The sequence below is a fragment of the Pseudophryne corroboree genome, chromosome 8 (genome assembly GCF_028390025.1).
Source record: "Pseudophryne corroboree isolate aPseCor3 chromosome 8, aPseCor3.hap2, whole genome shotgun sequence".
In the NCBI taxonomy this organism is placed as follows: domain Eukaryota; kingdom Metazoa; phylum Chordata; class Amphibia; order Anura; family Myobatrachidae; genus Pseudophryne; species Pseudophryne corroboree.
The window spans coordinates 324,083,261-324,105,642 of NC_086451.1; positions in this window are offsets into that span (position 1 = coordinate 324,083,261).

Sequence of the window (22,382 nt, forward strand, 5' to 3'; positions counted from 1 at the left end):
TCCCTTGTCTCAATTCCCCTTTTAATGCATGCTAACATCTTATTTGCCTTTGTTGCTGCACTTTGACATCGTGTGTTGCTGCTAAATTTACTGTCAATGAGCATCCCCAAATCCTTTTCTAATACCGTTTCCACTATATTTTCCCCATTTAATTGGTAGGTTGCATTTTTATTATTAGTCCTAAAGTGCATAACTTTACTTTTTTCCGCATTAAACCTCATACACCATTTTCTTGCCCAAACTTCCAGTTTAAATAAATCACTCTGAAGAGACTTTACATCCACATCTGACTTGATTAACCTACATATTTTAGTATCATCTGCAAAGATTTACACTGTGTTGTGTTTTCTAGTTCTTCTCCTAGATTATTTATAAATATGTTAAATAATAGTGGCTCCCGCACAGAGCCCTGCAGTATTAGACTGACTACTTTAGCCCAGGTGGAAAACATCCCATTAACCACCACTCGCATTGAAAAGGTAAATATTACCCTGAGTATCAGGTCAGGAAATGTGCCAGAATTTCATTAAGGTGTCTCTTCCAAGGTTACCCTTGCTGGAAATAAAGTCCAATACAGCAAGCGTCTCTTTAAATGTGGAAAGAATCTAGTTGATAATGCAATATTTAGTTCACCGTTAGAGAAGATGGCAGCTTGAAATTGTCCCATATATACATGTTTTTATAGACTGCAGGTTACCCTTGAAAAAGCTGCAGGCTATGCACAGCAAAATGCATCAGATGTTGCCTATTTGGTCACGATATTCTACATTGGAGCCGAACCAGCCCTTGGTAATTGCCTACCATCAGAAGAGACTCAGAAAGGATTCCGGTTTACCACAGATACCGTATCGCATGAGGAACCCATTTACAATATAGGACAATTTCAAGCTGCCATCTCCTCTAACGGTGAACTGAATATTGCAATATCAACTGGACTCTTTCCACATTTAAAGAGTCTCTTGCTGTATTGGACTTTATTTGCAACAAGGGTAACCTTGGAACAGACGCCTTAATTAAATTCTGGCACATTTCCTGACTAGATACTCAGGGTAATATTTACCTTTACAATGATATACATGAATCATGTTATCACAATGTTGTTTGTATGCATTTGTGGTTTTTATTAAAATGTCATTTTAAACTTATTAATTTATTAAGAGTCACCACTGTTTAGAATCTATAGAGAGGAGCCTCCACTCTGCCTTATTTTGTACTATTGTAGGAGTGACTTCACTCCACCATTGGTTGCAGGTTAGCAAGGGTCCGCATACACCAAGCGCTCGAATATACCTTGGTATAACCTTTTTCTCACCCCATACATGTAAATGGCCATCCTCTTACTGGGGATAGACACATTCAATTAAACAATCCACATTACAGTACAGCCATGATGGCTCCTGCACCAACAATGTCTCATCACTACAATCTATAGTTTATATGTTTTTTTTCTTTAAAGTGAGTTATTTTATATTTGCGTTAAAAGTTCCAGCTTCATTCATGGCACACAGCTTTTATTTTTGCCTTGTTTTCACAGATATGGCTTTGGAGAGGAACAGGGAATTTTGGTCTGGTTTCATCGACATGTACCGAGAGAGAGAGAGAGAGAGAGAGAGGGCCTTTCAAGAATTGCCAGAATGCAGTAAGAGCCACAACAGTGATATGGACATCACTTGGGTTCAAAATACAAAATCTCTGCACAGTTTTCCTGAAGAAATACAAGAAGTGTAAGGAATCACAAAGATCTGGAGTAGGAGCAGATGATGTTCACCAGCTGTCTTTTGGTACTATAAACTCTTGAAGTTCACCTTCAAGCATAATGGTCCATGTTGGACGCACATTTGGGAGAGGAAATGGAAGAAGAGGAAACAGCCAGTGTAGATTTGGTAGATACATAGTGCAAAAACGCACCATCTAAAATTTTCTTTTGTCTTTACTTAATGTTTGATTTGTGCCAGATAGTTTATTTTATGCCATCTTCCTGCCATGGCACTGCCCCCACTACATTAAAATAGGTCAGGTATTGTTCCCTGACCTTTTTGTGTGCCCAGAGGCTGATTGTAGAACTCCTGATGCTCCCAAAGAACACCACCGATCCATGTCCTTTATGTAGTCTGGGTCATCTGGCACAGCTATACTTCATAAACTTTGTTGGCTGGTCTTCCGCCTCAGAAAATTATTCAGGCAAGGTATGTCAACACAAATCAATCTATCTTATCCATGCACAGGTTGATAGCTGTGTGGAATACCCTGAATCTATTGCTGAGGATGCCAAACACATTCTCCGCAACACGAAATGTCCTGGATAGCCTATAGTTGGAGATATGCTTCTCCTTGGTCAGCACCCTTTGGACATCCGGCTACATGATGTGTTTATGCAGTGCAAATGCCTCATCACCAACAAATACAAAATTTAGGCCATGGGTCTTCAACCTGTGGCCTTCCAGCTTTTGTATAACTAGACATCCCAGCATGCTCTGCTCAGTATTAGCATGCCTTAATAGCAAAACTGTGGCAGGGTATGCTGGGATGTGCAGTTCCACAGCAGCTGGAGGGCTGCAGGTTGAAGACCCATGATTTAGGCAGTACTTGGTTTCCTCAGCAAATAGCAAATTGAGGGTTTTGGAGATGAGCCGAATGCATCAAGGACCGACCATCCAAAGCACGGTCATTCTTGGCAATATCCACAAATAGAAATTTATAGTTAGCTTTGATGATGGCCATCATAAGAATACTGAAGTATTACTTATAGTTGTAATACAGGATCTACTGTTGGCAGGCTGGATTGTCCTCACATGTTTACCATCAAAAGCTTCCCTGCAGTTAAGGAAGTTCCACCGTGATTCAAACTCCCCAGCAATGCTTTGCCATTCCTCCATGGTTGTAGGGAACTAGAATAAAAAAAATTAAAAAGGGAAATTTTTCTAAAACTTTATTCCTTTACAGCCATCAAATCCAGATTTGGAATTTGACACTGCCACCAATATGGCAAGTGAAGTGGAGAAAAGTGTGACTGAAACCAGCACACGCCTTCCACATACCAGTATGAAAATGTAGATGCCACCCAAGCCAACCACCACAACTCCAACTTCCATTAAAAACACTTTATTAAAAATGCATACAAAGTTCTGAAAAACCCACCTGATAAGTTTGAGATATTTGGGTCCCACCTAGGCTGTCAATTGGGGGAAATAGACAAACAACAATACATCTACTTTATTTTAAAAGAGTAGAATATGATGCAGTGGTGCATGCCCTAAGTGGGCAATTAACTGCAAATACAAAACTGGTTGAGCCAAAAAACAGGCCGTACCCCACTAACCCACCAATCCCTCCAGTACAGGCATGATGCCTTATGCTCCCACATTCCCTCAGTCTCCAACCACCTATCCATCCAGTACAGCTATGATGGCTAACATACCAACAATCCCTCTGTTCCCAACCAGCTATCCATACAGTATAAGCATGATGGGTCATGCGTCAACAATCCCTCAGCCCCCATCCATTTCACAGGCAGTTTAAGCAGAATATATGCTGCAATGCATGACTTGGAGGCTCAAACTTAGGCAGATCCCCAGTGTTACAATTTATAGTTTTATGTGCTTTAATGTTTGATTTCTGTTTGCACTATAATGTGCCTTTGGTAATGAAAAATAAAATCCATCTTCAGATGGTACACAATTTCTGGACTTGAAAATAAAATGTGGTGTTTTCTTACCTTTATGCCTCTTGTATGATGAGACCCAAATCTTGAGGGGAGATGAGGAAGCCAAACTTCAGGTCAGCCAGGAACTTGCCAATCACCAAGAAGTGCAGGGTAGCGTTCAGCCTCTCCTTAGCAGGTATGGCCCTCCACAACTTAGTATCCTGCCTCTGGATGTAAGGAGTTACCAGATTCAGCAAATCCTGGAAGGTGTCATCATCAATGTGCAGGAAATTGCAAAAGTCATCAGGATTGTTCTCCTGAATCTCCTCAAGCAGTGGCATGTGAGAGAGAGAATCCCTCTGCAGCAGGCATTCCTTTGTCCAGCATGATCTCAAGTGTCTACTATTCTGTGCCCTCTCCCTATCAGCTAACACCACAGCTGCAGCATATAATGCAACAACTCAATAGTGAAAAAGATCCTTCACAAGAGAATGAAGTAGACAAACTTTTTTAGGCAAGCCAAAAACAAAGCAGACCAATCTACCAATGTAACAGCGTGCAATAAGTATAAATCTAACCAAACTAGCCACAGAACATAAATGTAAAGAGGTAAAATGGCTGCCATCTATTTATCCGCCCTGAAGTAGTGGCTGTCCCCCCTGAAACTCCTGCCCAGTATCTAAATTAGGCTTAAACCCAACAATTTGGTAATTTCGGATGACTTACGTACTGCATATTTTTATTCATTTGTAAAATGCTCAGTGTACTGTGTATGCACAATATAATTTGTCTGGGAGTTTCAAGGGAAATTGTATGTGATATCGTATCATTTGCATGTTGTTGAGTGTGTACCCATCTTAAGAACTAAAGTTATTTTAAATAAACCTATAGTCATGGGGTAACATTTATTGTCATATGCACAAATTTTTTTAAAGATGGGTTATTTTTAAATACATAATTCAGACATGTAAAATTTACAACACTACTTAAAATACTAATAAGACCTTCAACTTACTTGGTTAATGCATTTTTTGTATATATTATGTCTGCAAAATGCAGTCTGAATTATTACAGGCACTTCTTTAGAAACAAAACTAATATTATGTCTATGACATTTCTCTGCAAACTGAGATGTTTTCATGTGCCATATGAGTGACAAGTCATAATCATAACACCTCATGCAATTAGATGTCGCTAACTGACAAACATTTCCTCGGTATGAGGAATCATCTTCCTTGAATATTGTTTGTGTGAGCAAAATGCCATGCTCTGATTTTGATCACAAGATTTTTTTTTTATAGTTTAATTTCCTGTTTTAAACAGAATAATCCTTGAATAAGTCAGAGAGTATATAGATTAGAAATTACAACTACATTATTGAAAATTAAACCTCTATGTCTATTGTCATTTTATGTTAAACTTTACATTGAATGTAATTTAAAATAATAGTATTGATTACAAAAGTTAACTCTAAATCAAGATAACTGTGGTAGTAATCATACTGAGATGTTAATCAATGGCCTTCTAATACTGCATCTTTCATGAATGTCATTTGAGTAATGTGCTGTATTTACTGTTTAAGTTCAATTGTGTGGTCTAAAAATTAAACTTGATTGTGAAAAGCAACAGATTGTCATTGGGGAGTTTTTGCTAAATGAAAGATCAGACAGAATGAATGAGCACATGTGCCATTGGCCAATTAAGTGTTATAACAGATTATGGTACACAAAGTGGGCCAAATTTTAATAGTCTCCGAGTTTCTGAAAATTATTTGACAACCTTGTTTTGTCTTTAAAAAAATGCCTCTTTAAATGTTACGGTAAAACCACCAAAATATCTGCACTTTCAGTAACCTGGGAGAAATGGCATAGGGAAATATTCTTGAGTGGGTTTCCTCTGGGTACTCTGGTTTCCTCCTACAATCCAAAAATATACAGGTAGGTTAATTGGGTCCCAACAAAATGAACCATAGAGTATAAGTGTGTGCATGTGGTAGAGAATATAAATTGTAATCTCCACTGGATCAGGGACTGATGTGAATGGTCAAATATTCTCTTTAAAGCACTGCGCAATATGTGTGTGCTTTATAAATAGCTGGTAATAAATAAATCTGCCCAAATATGAGATTTAAAAAAAAGGAGAGAGGAAAAGTTAGGTTGTGATAGAAATACAGAAAATGGAGAGGCTAGATACAGTACCTGATAAATTATGAGTTATATATACCAGTTATAGATAACCATGGGGTGAAGTAGGTCATGTAAAATATATTATTATGTATGTTATCTCACTCAATATACAAATGTAACTTTTTAGCACCTAAACAGAAGCGACCCTTACTCTTAGAAATTTGTCAGTGATCTATTTCCAGAAGACAAAAAGATAATACTTTCAAAATCATATTCAAATGGACCTTCTCAACAGAATAAACATTACATTTATTTTGTGTTGCTGAACCAGTGCTGAATGTGTCCTGAAGAATTTGGGTCAATTCTACAGGTATCCAGGTATGTTCAGGTATCCATTACTTCAAACCTTTCATGTAAAATCAATAGCTGTTATATACAATGTTACAAAGTACTGTTTATGTGGTTTGTGTTAACTATTGCATCTTAGTAAAGATACCACAAAATGTTTTAACCTTAAAATTCAATCTAAGTAAGTCAAATGTTATCTCTGGAAAGTCTATTCACATCAAGATAGTGGAAGTCAATGATGGCATCCCTGCTCCTGGGTCTAGCACATTCAGCATATGTAACAGATGAGTCAAGACACCCATAACAGGACTAATTTCTTCAGAAAACATGAACAGTTTAAATATCACCTACAGTATCATATCTGCTCTGCAATTTATGGCTTTTATTAGTTTATTAATAATTAATGTTCTTTGTATTTCATAAGCTTAACAAGGCAAAACTGCAGAAACAACTACATTTTCTGAAAGAAATCAACATTACCATTTTTCCCATAAAAACATACAAATATAGGGCTTGATTCATACTGTAATTGTATTGTATTGCACAGTCACAGGGAAGCATCTGTGCAATAGTGTATAACTAATATGCTAATGCAGAAGAAGTCATCTGGTGTAAATAGATGCCTCCTGTCTGCTCACTCTGTGGAACCATAGGTTGTCTGAGTAACCTTCAGGTTAATCTGCATGGCTATCTCACATCCGCAGCTGAGGCCAGTAAATCTACAGACACAGAAACTATCCTTGGCACATCCACGCAGCATGCCTCTATCTTGTGGAACAGACCCAGTTACTTCCCACACCCCACTCTCAAATGCCCTCAGGACATGTTCTGTGCATGCACATAGTGGGTCCTGTGCATGCACAGATACCCCACCATTGGACTTGTATCAGGCCCATATACCAGTGGTTCCAGAAATCGCAAGAAAACCATTCAGAAAATACCCCCCCCCCCCACAAAAAAAAATGATAAAGATGTCGTTTTGTCAGGTGAGAAAGCTGGAACCACAGTTACTTTGTCTGTCATTTATTAAAAATCAAAACCCTCTCAATGTTGAACACAACATCCTACTTGGCATTGCTCCCCTGGTCCTCTAAGGGAGGGTAAACAATGTTCAGGATGACATACCTAGAAATGCCTAAGGATATTATAGGTAACATTGACCCCTTATAAGTAACCTTGGCTGAAGGTCCATGGTAAAAAAGGAAAAGTGTGATCATAGGCATGCACACGGAGGGTGCCTTGTGCGCACAGGCGCCCCTCACATGCAACGCCTGCTGCAGCACATTTATAAATGCAGTGGCCCGCGGGTGTGTGATTGGACATGGACGCCTGCTGCTCATTCCTTTCACTGTGCCTCCCCCCACTGCACCCGACACCCAGTCAACTTCATGTGCTAGTGGCCACACAGGTAGGACTTACGTCACATTGAAACATCCTTCATCCCGGCTTCGCCTCGCGATGTGACACACCACGCGCCCTGCACAAGTTCTTTCTCCTCTCCATCCCACACTCTCAATCCTCAGCGTTCCTCTCAGGTGGACTTGGAGCCGCTGCTGACGGACACATTTAACAGAAGACAACTGTAAGCAGAGACTGTAAGTCACTGCTCAGTGCTGTAGCCTGCTCCTGCTGCAAGGGAAATAGGGGGGCAAGGCCAGGGCAGGGAGAATAATATGATTATGTTAAATCAATGAAGTGAAGTTACCCCCCAAAAATAAAAAAATAGATCTGTGGGTGCACTCAGGATTTTTTTTTTTAAAAGAGAAGAAGGGTTACATAAATATAATAGCTGAGTCAAGCATTGAGTAGTTTCCTGAGTGGGGGTTTTATGTGTATTTGGCACTGCTGGGGGCAAAGTGTGTGGCATAATGTGAATTTTGGCTCAAACTGTGTGACATAATGTGAATTTCAGCTCATACTGTGTGGCGTATTGTGAATTTGGCTGATACTGTGTGGCGTAATGTGAATTTTGGCTCATACTGTGTGGAGTAATGTGAACTTGGCTCATACTGTGGCGTAATGTGATTTTTGGCTCATAACCAGGGTGTAGGTGATGGGGTGCAGGGTATGTGGTGTGGGGGGGAGGGGAATGTATATGCACCTAGGTCCATCACTCTCTAATTCAAACAATGGGCAAGGGATAGGTTGGGGAAGTGTAAGCAGCGATAGGGTGCAGTGGCAGCTAAGACTCAGGGTTATGTCATAGCGGTCAGTCAGTACCTGCCGGTGGTCGCACCATTATGTTTAATTTTCTTTCTCTGGGGTGTATTTTATCTACTTTATTATTGGGAACTAGGGATAAATTAGATTGAGCCATGTGATTTTACTGAGAGAATGTAAAATAGTGCAGATATGTTCCTGTGTGGTGTGAGACACGCCCAAAAGGCGTTGCTAGACATGCCCAAAAGGAGATGCTAAACACAACCCTCTGGCAGTGCACCCCCTAATAAAATTAGCTGTGCATGCCTATGAGTGTATAAGTAGCCAAACACCGCACAGCAGGATCCACGTGGCCCTAATACCATACCGGAAGAAGCCAACGCATGGCATGGGAATCCTGTACATGGGAGCAACTGCCATGTCCTCTAACTGCCTGCAACAGAGCTGGACCCAAAAGAGTAAATGCACACTCATGTCGCACAGTCACTGTGCATGAGAGGCCCCTGCCACTCTGAGGCTGCGCCCACACCATCTACAGCTCACTGCCCTATTTAGATAAGATGGCTCACATCACTGCTGGGCACTAAGCAACATATATCTGGTGCTCCACTGATCCTTGGGGCCCAGTACAGGTGTCCCCTTTGACCCCCCCTTGTTGCCAGCCCTGTAAATATATATCTATATCTATATATCTATATATATATATAGGTCCAGTAGTAACGGCACTCGGAGACCATAGAGAGTGAAAAAAACAGTATAATCACGTCATTAACGTTTCGGGGCAGCAAGCCACATCCTCTGAATAAACACAGCAACAAAACAAAAGGACAAAGTTACCCACTTAAGTAGCACCCCACACCGCCGGTGCCGCCGTCTTTCACTTCCGCCGCCGCGTCCAGTACACCCAGCTGTATCCGCCACATCATGTCCGGACGCAGGGCTAGCGGTTGCCTGGGGAACACAAGAGTGCGTTCCACCTAGGTCCTGCGCTGCGTTCCATGGTTAGCAGGCGTGGGGAAATCAGTTAGGGAGGGATCTGCGGGGGGAGAAAAAGATAGGAGGCGCCAGTATTAGAAATCAATACATGTACTGTAAACAAATACAACAATACACAGCTACATAAAAAACAAACATTACACAGCCATATATAAATATACAAAACCATTATAGACAAACTAGGGCAGTGTGCAGTAAAGACACCAACAGCACACAGGAACACCTTAATACAGAGTTACCACATATATTGCAATGAACAATACAAGAGAACTTATATCTAATACCCAAAGGGATTCACAGCTATACCAATGTGTTCCAATTTATTTTTTCATTAAGTCCACACGGGTATGTAGTCCCTAGTCTGGTGATCCAACGAGCTTCTTTAATCAGTAATGTTTTAGCTCTATCCCCCCCACGTAGTGACAGAGGGACATGGTCGATCATAAAATATCGGAGGGACTCTAAAGAGTGGCCTGCCTGTTTGAAATGTTAAGCCACAGGTTGGTCAACCTGTTTGCCCTCAAGAATCAATTTAATTGCTGACCTATGGGCAGCTATTCGTTCAGAGAATTTACGAATGGTTTGCCCCACATAAAACAGTCCGCAAGTACAAATTATGATGTAAACAACATAGGTAGTGGAACAGGTTAGAACAAATCTGATATCATATTTTTTTCTGGCAGTGAGGGTGTTGAAAGGCTTTGCAGTTAAACATAAAGCTGCAGGTGGTGTATCCGCTACACCGGTAGCAGCCCGGTGGTTTATAATGTACATTGTGAATTTTAGGAGATCCCATGCCCGTGATATCGGTTCTAACCACTCTGTCTCTGATGTTCCTCCCCGGTCTAAATGCCATCATCGGGGCAGACTGATGTAACCCTTTCAGATCCGGGTCTTTGGACACTATGGGCCATAATGCCCGAGTGGCCCGTCTCATAAAGGGATTAGAGGTGGAAAAATCACAGGGAAATTGAATCTTTTGTTTACTCTTCTTCCTAACCGGTTCAAGTAGCGCATGTCTAGGCATCATCAGAACCTCAGCCTTATGGGCCTGTAGTAGACAACTATCATAACCCCGAGCCAGAAATTTAGTAATCAGTAAATCAATTTCCCTATTGAGTACAGATGGAACACTGACAATGCGTGCTATGCGCATCATCTGAGACCGAGGAAGGCTGTTCTTTAGGGACTCAGGATAGTGGCTAGACGCCATAAGCAGGGTGTTTCAATCGGTAGATTTGTGAAACACATTCGTGGTCAAGATGCCATTGTCAACCTTAATGGCGACATCCAGGAAATGTGCTTCGCTGGTGCTGCATGAAAAAGTAAATTTAATAGAAGAATCACTAAGATTGATATCTGACATCAACTTCCTAAACGTACTTTCACCACCCGTCCACAGTAGGAATACATCATCGATATAGCGACAATATAATAGAATATTGTCACTAATATCGTGTTTATTAAAAAACATCTTGTTCTCTTGTGCAAACATGTATATATTAGCGTACGATGGGGCCACTGGGGACCCCATCGCACACCCCCTGAGTTGTAGAAAGAACTGTCCGTCAAACAAAAAGTAGTTATGACGGAGAGTCAATTCAAGCAAAGTAAGAAAAAGGTAATGATCAAACACATCTAAGGGGAGATGAGAGTTAAGAAATGTAGTCATAGCTGCCATACCCCCAGCATGCGGAATCACAGTATAAAGACTACACACATCTAAACAGCAGAGTAACTTCGCTTCAGGGAGTTGCCTAAGTCCCTGTAGTTTCAAGAAGAAAGAGGTAGTGTCTTTCAAAAATGTTGGTTGAAGAGGGAGGTAAGGTTGCAGGATCGAATCCAAAAACTGCGCCACAGATCTGTAAAGAGAATCAGGGGCCAAGATGATCGGTCTACCAGGAGGTTTTGAACTATGTTTGTGCAGTTTGGGCAAAGTATACAACACTGGTACTTTAGGGTATCGGATGGATAGAGCTTTCAACATCTTTGATGGTTACTTGCCCTCCAGCACAGCCGAATTTAAGATGGACTCCAGTTCCTTCTGATATTGTAATGTTGGGTCTGTAGTCAACTTACGGTAAACTTCCATCTGTGCCAGTTGTGAATATATCTCCGCTTTATAATCTTCTAGATTGAGGATCACAATTGCCCCACCCTTATCGGCGGGCCTAATCACTATGTCCTCATAGGATCCCAGTGAGATAAGGGCTGGGGACTCTTCTCTAGAAAGATTAAATTTAATTTTAGACGGAGCAGCAGTAAACTTGGTAATGGACTCATCAAGGAGTCTATGAAACGCTTTCAATGAGGCATTAGTGGAGTATGGATCATAAGATGATCTAGAAGATTTCTTGAGGAAGTTAGAGAAGATAGAGGTCTCCGAATAAGCCAGCCTGTCTTGAAAATGTTCTTTTAGGCGAAGTCTCCGAGAAAATGCATGTAGATCCCTATTCCAATTAAAGGGATCATGAAGATAGGTGGGGACAAAGCTGAGTCCTTTGTTAAGAACCGCAAGTTCAGTCGTACTCAACACACGACTGGAGAGGTTGAAAATCAACGGTTCTTGCGTTGTGTTACAGCTCTTACCCCTTTTGTTTTGGCCACCCCTGCGGGTGGTAATGATCTTATGGGGGTTGCGGACTCTCGTGATGTGCCCTCTAAAGGGATGTTCAAAGGGGCGGAGGAATCTTCCGTTTCAGATGTAGCGAATTCACTCTCAGAGCTGGATTTCTGAGGGCCTTCCTTCCAATTTGACTTACGGAACCATAGTCTTCTCATATGTGGCGTTCTCTTGTTGGAATCAGTGGAATTTCCCACGGCTAACCAACGGTAGACTTGGTTATCCTCATATTCGGTGTCCACCGTTAATTTCTTATTCCTTTTAAATTTCAGGAGATCCCGTTTATATTGTGCACATTGGTTTTCTAGCTTCAGGATCCAATCCTGTGTACGGTCCTCTTCCAGGATTTTGTACTGATCTTTTTCAAAAGTGTCAATCTTTGTTCTGGTATTGGAAAGTTCCTTATTGGCCTCATCGATCACTAAAATCATCAGGTCAAAGGCGCACTTGTTTAATATCGCAATCCAATGGCAAACAAAATCAGGATTATTGCGTCCTATAGTAGGTACATTTCGTACCCGAAATCCACGTGGGATTTTATGTTCACGATAGTATTCAGACAAAGTGCTGCCATGAAGAGAAAAGTCTATTTCCCGGCTTTTGAGTTTCCAAATTTGATGATAGAGGATCTCTGGGTCCAATGACTTGTCCGAGAGTAAGGCAGTTTCTTTGGACAAAATGTCTTCAATTTCAGCTTCAGAGAAGCTGAATGTCTCCCCTATATCAGTGATGACCAGATTACGACAACCTGGGAGTTCCTGTGATGCTGACATCGTGTCTTTAAAGCACACCAACCCAGGAACAAACACCTAGTGCAATAAAATAGATCCCAATGCAGGGTCACAATAACTGTAGAGTGTCCTTAGAGAAATAATTAGATGGATATTAAATGGAAGTGCCTGGCAACGGGTGTCGATAATCAGCACAATAATGTATGTCCAGTATCAGCCGGCACTCAAAACCTAAAAGCAACTTGCTCCGGTGCCTGTATGTAAAGCAAAGTACAGGTCCAGTAGTAACGACACTCGGAGACCATAGAGAGTGAAAAAAGCAGTATAATCACGTCATTAACGTTTCGGGGCAGCAAGCCCCGTCCTCAGAATGAACACAGCAACAAAACAAAAGGACAAACTTACTCACTTAAGTAGCACCCCACACCGCCGGTGCTGCCGTCTTTCACCTCCGCCGCCGCGTCCAGTACACCCAGCTGTATCCACCACGTCATATAACAAATATAAATAGGCATTAACTGTCCAGAAACAACATTTGATTGAAGAAAAAAATGAGTTTTATGGTAAGAACTAACCTTTGTTAAAACTCTTTCTGCGAGGTACACTGGGCTCCACAAGGAATGGACAATGGGGTGTAGAGTAGGATCTTGATCCGTGGCACCAACAGGCTCAAAGCTTTGACTGTTCCCAGAATTCATAGCGCCGCCTCCTATATCACCCCGCCTCCATGCACAGGATCTCAGTTTTTAGTTAACCAGTCCAATGCAGTAGCAGGAAAAGAGACAACAACGGTTAGTATCCACAACACCGCATTCTCATGACAGGAGATGTGTCAGCGGCTAATGCCATACCAACCCAAAGAAGCTAGGAGCGTCAGGGTGGGCGCGTTGTGGAGCACAGTGTACCTTGCAGAAAGAGTTTTAACAAAGGTAAGTTCTTACCATAAAACTCGTTTTCTGCTGCGGGGTACACTGGGCTCTACAAGGAATGGACAATGGGGATGTCCTAAAGCAGTTCCTTATGGACGCACTGTAGCAGGCACAAGAACCCGGCGTCCAAAGGAAGCATCCTGGGAAGCGGCAGTATCGAAGGCATAGAACCTTATGAACATGTTCACAGAGGACCACGTAGCCGCCTTGCACAATTGTTCAAGGGTCGCACCACGTTGGGCCACCCAAGAAGGTCCAACAGACCGAGTAGAATGGGCCTTAATGTGATCAGGAGCAGAGAGACCAGTATTCACATAAGCATGTGCAATCACCATTCTAATCCATCTGGCCAGAGTTTGCTTGTGAGCAGGCCAGCCCCGTTTGTGAAACCCAAACACAACAAAAAGAGAATCATATTTCCTAATAGGAGCAGTTCTCATCACATAGATATGGAGAGCCCGTACCACATCCAAAGACCGCTCTTTGGGAGACAGATCAGGAGAAACAAGTGCCGGAACTACAGTCTCCTGATTAAGGTGGAACGAAGAAACCACCTTAGGTAGAAAGCCGGGACGAGTCCAAAGAACCGCCCGGTCACGGTGAAATATCAGATATGGGGAACTACAGGACAAGGCACCCAAATCCGACACTCTTCTAGCTGAAGAAATAGCCAGCAGAAACACCACCTTAAGGGAAAGCCACTTAAGGTCAGCTGAAACAAGAGGTTCAAATGGAGACTCTTGTAACGCCTCCAAAACCACCGACGAGTCCCAAGGAGCCATAGGCGGGACATAGGGAGGTTGGATATGCAACACACCCTGAGTAAAGGTAAGGTCACAATTTTTCTCTGAAACCACACCAACAAGGCAGATATTTGGACCTTGAGGGAGGCCAGACGCAGGCCTAAGTCCAGGTCCTGCTGAAGAAAAGCCAACAACTGGGTTATACTAAACTTGGAAGCGTCATAATCGTTAGATGCGCACCAAACAAAGTAAGAATGCCAGACCCTATAGTAAATCCAAGCCGAAGCCGGTTTCCGGGCCCGCAACATAGTTTGAATGACCACCTCAGAAAACCCTTTAGCCCTTAAGACGGAAGCTTCAAGAGACACACCATCAAAGACAGCCGGGCTAGGCCCTGGTAGACACAGGGGCCCTGAACGAGGAGGTCTGGGTGTTGTGGAAGTAGAATTGGATGCTCTGATGATAGGCCTTGCAGATCTGAGAACCAGTGCCATCTGGGCCACGCTGGAGCTATGAGAAGCAGAATTCCTTTTTCTTGCTTGAACTTCCGAATTACCCTGGGCAGAAGTGACACCGGAGGGAACACGTACGGCAGCCGAAACCTCCACGGTACCGCCAGCGCATCCACGAATGCTGCTTGAGGATCCCTTGTCCTTGCTCCGAAGACCGGAACCTTGTGATTGTGTCGAGACGCCATCAGATCTATGTCTGGAAGGCCCCACCTTTCCACTAGGAGTTGAAACACTTCTGGATGGAGGCCCCACTTGCCGGCATGCACGTCCTGACGACTGAGAAAGTCCGCTTCCCAATTCAGGACTCCCAGAATGAATATTGCCGATATGGCCAGTAGATGGTGTTCAGCCCACTGTAGAAACCGTGAGACTTCCTTCATTGCTAGGCGGCTTCGAGTGCCGCCTTGATGATTTATGTAAGCCACTGTGGTGGCGTTGTCCGACTGTACTTGAACAGGACGGTTCTGAATTAAATGCTGGGCTAGGTTCAAGGCTTTGAAGACCGCCCGCAACTCCAGAATATTGATCGAGAGGAGGGACTCCTCCTTGGTCCACCGCCCCTGAAGGGAGTGTTGCTCCAGCACCACATCCCAACCTCTTAGACTGGCATCTGTTGTCAACAGGACCCAGTCGGATATCCAGAATGGACGGCCCCTGCACAGTTGTTGGTCCTGGAGCCACCAGAGCAGCGACAGACGTACCTCCGGAGTCAATGAGATCATTTGAGACCTGATCTGGTGAGGCAGGCCATCCCATTTGGCTAGAATCAGCCTCTGGAGAGGGCGAGAGTGAAATTGAGCGTACTCCACCATGTAGAATGCTGACACCATGAGGCCCAGCACCTGCATCGCCAAATGTATCGACACTTGCGGATGAGATAGGAAGCAACGAATCCTGTCCTGAAGTTTCAGGACTTTCTCCTGAGACAGGAACAAACACTGGTTGTGAGTGTCCAATAGTGCTCACAGATGCACCATACTCTGAGCAGGGATCAGGGATGACTTCTTCCAGTTGATGAGCCACCCGTGGACTTGCAGAAACCGGACCGTCACATCTAGATGACGCAGGAGAAGTTCTGGGGAATTTGCCAGGATTAACAAGTCATCCAAATATGGCAGTATCCTGACCCCTTGACGGCGGAGTACCACCGTCATCACCGTCATGACTTTTGTAAAGACTGGCGGAGCCGTTGTTAAACCAAAAGGTAGTGCCCAAAACTGGTAATGGCAGTTGCCAATCGCAAATCTCAGATATTGCTGATGAGACACTGCTATAGGAATATGCAGGTAAGCATCCTGTATCTCCAGGGAGATCATGAAGTCCCCAGGTTTCAAGTCCAGAACTATAGAGCAACACAGAATAAAAATTAGCACTAGGAAACTGGATATTAAATTTATCACAATTTTAATAAATTGGTTTAAAAAATAGTACTGTTGCAACAGATGAGTAAAACACAATATGTATGGTTGAATTAGGGCATATCTTAGCACTGCAGATAATGAAAAATTCCATAAACTTTATATAGTGCAAGTTTTTTGCCGGTACTCAAATGAAACAATTCATCCCCAAGAATGCTGCCACAGTCCAGGAACAATTGTAAGCGAATGGAATATTACCAATTGCTGTTGGAAGTGACCTTACGTAGCTTGGTTCAAGATGCTGCTTGGTCCAATTAGTTGCTCAGGTCCATTAGTGAAGGTATCCAATTCGCAGATGAAAGGGTTCCTTTCATCCAGGTGGGATAGCTGGACATTGTCTCTTCATCCTCATACAAAAAGCTTGGAAGTCTGATATAGGAACCCTTTCATCTGCGAATTGGATACCTTCACTAATGGACCTGAGCAACTAATTGGACCAAGCAGCATCTTGAACCAAGCTACGTAAGGTCACTTCCAACAGCAGTTGGTAATATTCCATTCGCTTACAATTGTTCCTGGACTGTGGCAGCATTCTTGGGGATGAATTGTTTCATTTGAGTACCGGCAAAAAACTTGCACTATATAAAGTTTATGGAATTTTTCATTATCTGCTTTGCTAAGATATGCCCTAATTCAACCATACATATTGTGTTTTAATCATCTGTTGCAACAGTACTATTTTTTAAACCAATTTATTAAAATTGTGATAAATTTAATATCCAGTTTCCTAGCGCTAATTTTTATTCTGTGTTGTTCTAGTTGTGGGGCCTAACTAACCCCGGTATATTAGCAGCTTTAAGTAAAGCAGCTCATAGCTAGCGCCAAAGGCATTACTTAGTAATCCATTTCTCACAGAACTATAGAGCGAAGGGTTTCCATCCAGAACTTGGAAACCTTCACAAACCTTTTCAATGCCTTGAGGTTGAGAATGGGCCGGGAGGACCCATTCGGTTTCGGGACTAGAAACAGCGGAGAATAGTAACCCCGGCCCCTCTGCGCAAGAGGCACCTGTACTACGACTTCTGTATCCAGGAGGGTCTGTACCACCGAATGTTTACCTCTGTCTTGTCCGACGGGACATCTGTCTGGCAAAATCGATGAGGGGTTCGGTTTTTGAAGGCTATGGCGTAACCTCGAGTGATGACTTCCCGTACCCAGGCATCTGAAGTGGTCTTCAACCATTCCTGGGTATACCCTAGAAGCCGAACCCCCACCCTGGGATCACCCAGAGGGAGGCCCGCCCCGTCATGCGGCAGGCTTATCTGTCATGGAAGCTGGCTGACGGTCCGCCCAGGATCTTTTGGGCCTAGGCTTACCAGGTTTGGAAGTGCGGGCCTGCTTGTTGTACGCCTGACCTTTTGCTTTACCTGAAGGACGAAAGGGGCGAAAGGAAGTACCTTTAGCCTTCGACACAGAAGGAGCAGTACTTGGCAGACAGGTAGTTTTGGCAGTAGCCAAGTCAGCCACAATCTTATTTAAATCCACCCCAAACAGAATATCTACCTTAAAAGGGAGTACCTCCAGGGTTTTCCTAGAGTCCAGATCCACAGACCAGGATCTCAGCCACAATATCCGGCGAGCCAGGACTGACGTAGTAGAGGCTTTTGCTGCCAGGATACCGGCATCAGAAGCCGCCTTTTTAATATAACGAGAAGCTGTGACAATATAAGACAAGCATTGTCTAGCATGGTCAGAGGAGATTTCAGCATCTAACTCCAAGGCCCATGCTTCAATGGTCTCTGCAGCCCAAGTAGCTGCAATAGTGGGCCTTTGTGCAGCACCCGTGAGGGTGTAAATCGCTTTCAGACAACCCTCCACATGTTTATCCGTAGGCTCTTTTAGAGACATGAAGGTGGTGACCGGTAGAGCTGAGGAAACCACCATCCTAGCCACATGTGAGTCCACTGGAGGAGGCGTTTCCCAATTCTTATACAGCTCCGGCGCGAGGGGATAGCGAGCCAGCATCTTCTTTTGAGGCACAAACTTTGTACTCGGGTTTTCCCATGGTTCCTGATGTATATCAATTAGGTGGTCAGAGTGAGGTAAAACTTGTTTAATCACCTTCTGACGCTTGAACCTATCTGGTTTCTTAGTAGGAACGGATGGCTCAGGATCATCCGTAATCTGTCAAATTAATTTAATAGCCTCCAAAAGATCAGGAACATCCACATGTGAACCACCCTCCCCATCAGCCGTATCTGAGTCAGAACCTGTGGGGACAGTGTAAGTGCCGTCTTCATCCGATGAGGTGTTAGTGACAGCAGTGGATTGTGAGGAGACAAGCGCTCGCTTAGAGGACCCCTTGGACGTAGGCGAGCGACAGTCAGACTTTTTAGTAGTCAGGGACTGGTTCAACTTCTTTATTTGAGCAGATAAATCGTCCGCCCACGGCGGGTTAGCTGCAGGGACCACAAACGGTTGCACCGGCATTGGGGGTCCCATAGGGGGTGTTAGTTTATGAACTAGCATATGCAGAAGCGTGGAAAAAGCATTCCACAGCGGGTCATTATTTGCCACCATTGCCACCGTCCCACTGGGGTTCAAGGAGCCCCCAGAACCAGAGCCCAAAGCCGCTATATTCTCCTCATAGGTATCTGCGGCTTCAGAAACACTGGCAGTGTGTTCAGCCCCAGAACCGTTACCCTCAGAAGCAGACATGATATAACTTGCAGTATCAGGTAACACAGTACAATTTGTCAGCAGCACAATACCTCTAGACCAAACCCCTGAGCAGTGTAGTCAGCACCAGCAGAGATAAAGGAGAGATATGGTGACTAAATAACAGAGAATAATACGTAATACAGTATATCTTTGTGAAAATCCTATATTAGATAAAACCTGATGCACCAAGCCCCCTCAGGTTATAGAATATAGGGATAGCAGGTTGAGTGAAAGACACGATATGGACACCACTCAGCTATCAAATGTACACACAAATAGTCACAGTCTGTACAATGCAGAGGTTATTACTAACAATAATACTGCACTGGACTAGCTTACACAGCTGTATAACAATAGATATAACAGTACACAGTAAGAACTGGATGTATATCACAGGGTAATTGTACTAGAAAACCCTGACTAAGTGCACTCTTTCTTAACTAACACTGACTAAAAAAGGCAGGTAGAATACTTAAGTGTCTTGTAAAGTCACAGCACTGACAACCAGGCGGCTTTACATAGGAGGATTTGCCCAAGCATTCTCAGGAACAGTGAGATGAGGGATAATGGCGCCACAGACACTGCCAGGGAGTGAGGGAGAGATGCAGCTCCAGGGCGGGAACATATGCAGAAAATGGTGCCCTGGGGCTGGGGGAGGGGATTCAGGTCCAAGCTCTATCCCCCTGCTGGCAAAACCACCGGGTACTGCGGGCTCTAATAAAACGGTTTATAGAGAAAACCTGACCTGTCCCATGTCCTAGTGATCTAGTGGGATCACCTGTACGGCCACAGTGTCCACCGCCAGCGCGCGTGGCCCGCCTCCCACTGACCGCGCCGGATTGCGATAAAGACCGGGTCCCGCAAGTGGGACCCACTTTCCACCTCCCGAAGTGCGGCCACGTGATCCTGGCGAGCGCCCGTCGTGTATGCCTGACAAGAAGAAAACCGGAGCCTCCTGCTGTAGTTACCCGGCAACCAGGGCTCGGGAGTGTACATCGCCGCTGGGGAGAGCTGGAGCTGCAGCCGTGAATGTCCACTGACATGTAACACTGCTGCTGCCCTTGAAGTCTTCACTTTTTTCCTCAGAAAAAAACGCTATTCTTAGGGCTGCCTGGAGCAGCCCCTCTGTTAAGTGCCTGCTACTGCAGCATCAACTACAAAACTGAGATCCTGTGCAGGGAGGCGGGGTGATATAGGAGGCGGCGCTATGCACTCTGGGAACAGTCAAAGCTTTGAGCCTGTTGGTGCCTCGGATCAAGATCCTACTCTACACCCCATTGTCTATTCCTTGTGGAGCCCAGTGTACCTCGCAGCAGAAATAATAGTCTTTTTATCTATTCACAAACCCTAGAAAAGTACAAACGTGCATAGTTTGTCGACGTAACATTTCGGTCCAAAAAGGACCATCATCAGGACCAGCAACATTGCATCCTATCAAAAGAGCAGCAAGAGAGCAGACTGAAGCACCATCACCACCAACACACATATATATACCAAAATGCATCACCCAGAATTCCCTGCCTCAAAACTGATGCATCATGGGAATTTAAATATAGCATATCACCAAAACATAATTTAATAACAAATTCAATATGCCACAATAACAACACTGATCCCACCAATATATAGCGCTGAGTCCATATTGGCACAAACTGTGTACATAGCTATACAAAAAGTGCTAAACCCCACTTATTGTCTGGGACCAGAAGGAGCCAATCCTGGAAGTTCTTTTGCGCTTCAGCAGTGCTGTGGAATACATCCGGCATAGCCGAAAGCGTCATGCGTTCTAAAGATATACAACTTGCGTTCCACCTAAATAAGTACAGCAGTGGTAACCCGGAAATCATGGGAATAGCCGCAGCTGCAATGTACAACATATACTTTTTAACAAATCAAACTCAGCAAATAGCATAGTTATAATTACAAAAACAGCAATCAAATATAACCAGTGATAAGACATTTATGGTTATATGGCAGGAAACACTGGGAGATGCGCAAAGTATATAGAATGTTAAAATATGGTAATCCGAGGTACAAAGGTAAACAAATCTCCTATCGGTTACATATGTATAGAAAAGACACACTATACAACAACACATAAAAATTACGATACATATGGTACATAAAAATACCAAAACAAAAAAAAGATATAAAAAATATATAAATCTAATCAAAACTGTTCATTTATGGAGGGGAGAAAATGAAGTATGATTATCTCAAAAAAAATTATATGGATTAATTTCATTTAATCCATGCGGGGAGATTGTATCAAAGACATAAGGACACCCTCTACCTTAATTCATGGAGACGGTCATCCCCTCTAACATTAGGTGGTATGTGGTCGATTAACATACATTTGAGGCTGGCAATAGAATGACCAGCTACTGCAAAGTGTTTCGCCACTGGTTTGTCAGTGTCACAAGTTTCAATAGCAGCTCTAATAGTAGACCTATGATTGGCCATACAATCTCTGAAATTCCTTTTGGTCATGCTGACATAAACCAAGCCATATCAGGACATAGATGGCATGATCCATCTGGCAATGTAGCCGAAATTTTATATGAATCTTCTTACCACTGTGTGGATGAGAGAAGGAGGTGCCAATTTGAATAGACATGCAAGTGGTGCAATCGGCACATTTAAAGCAGCCCACCCTCTTACACTCTAGCCATGTGCTTTGTTCCTTACAAAGCTGTAAAAGAGGGCGCATCAGCAGGTCTTATAGGTTCGGACTCCTCCGATAGGCACATAGAGGAGTTGTCTGCATTATGCTTGGCAGAGAAGTATCACTGGAGATAATAGACCAATGATGGTTAATAGCTCTCTTTACCTGGTGAGATGCATTATCAAATGTGCTTGTAAAGGTCACCCATTGAGGATCAATAGAGCTGTTTTGCACTTCGCTGGTCTGAAGAAATCTGGTGTTGGCATTGTCAAGGCAGCGTTTAATAGTTTTAAAGGAGTAGACTGACTCGAGGAAGCGAGAGGATATCGAAAGCTATCTGTGTGCCTGCCTACCCTTGTGGTATTAATTCTCAGTATATGGAGAAACTGTGAGATAGGTAGTCCTTCCTTGAGTTGACTGGGGTGCTGGCTAGTCGAATATAATAATGTATTTCGGTCCGATTCCTTCCGGAACAAAGAAGTAGATGACATATCACCAGTCTGAAATATTTTCACATCCAAAAAGTTGATTTCAGTTTCATGAATACAACTAGAGAATCTTATTGGGGAGTCAAGTGTGTTAAGAAACTCCACCATTTCATTGAACTGTGTGTCAGTGCCACACCATAATAAAAACAAATTGTCAATATATTGCTTATAATATAAAATCTCTGAACCAAATTTAGGAAGTATATAGGTTTGTTTATACTGGGCCATATATAAATTAGCTTAAGTGTGCGTTAAGTACGACCCCATAGTGGTGCCATTCAATTGCATGAAGTAGCTACTGCCATAGAGAAAATGGTTTTTTGTTAAGACCAATCTTAT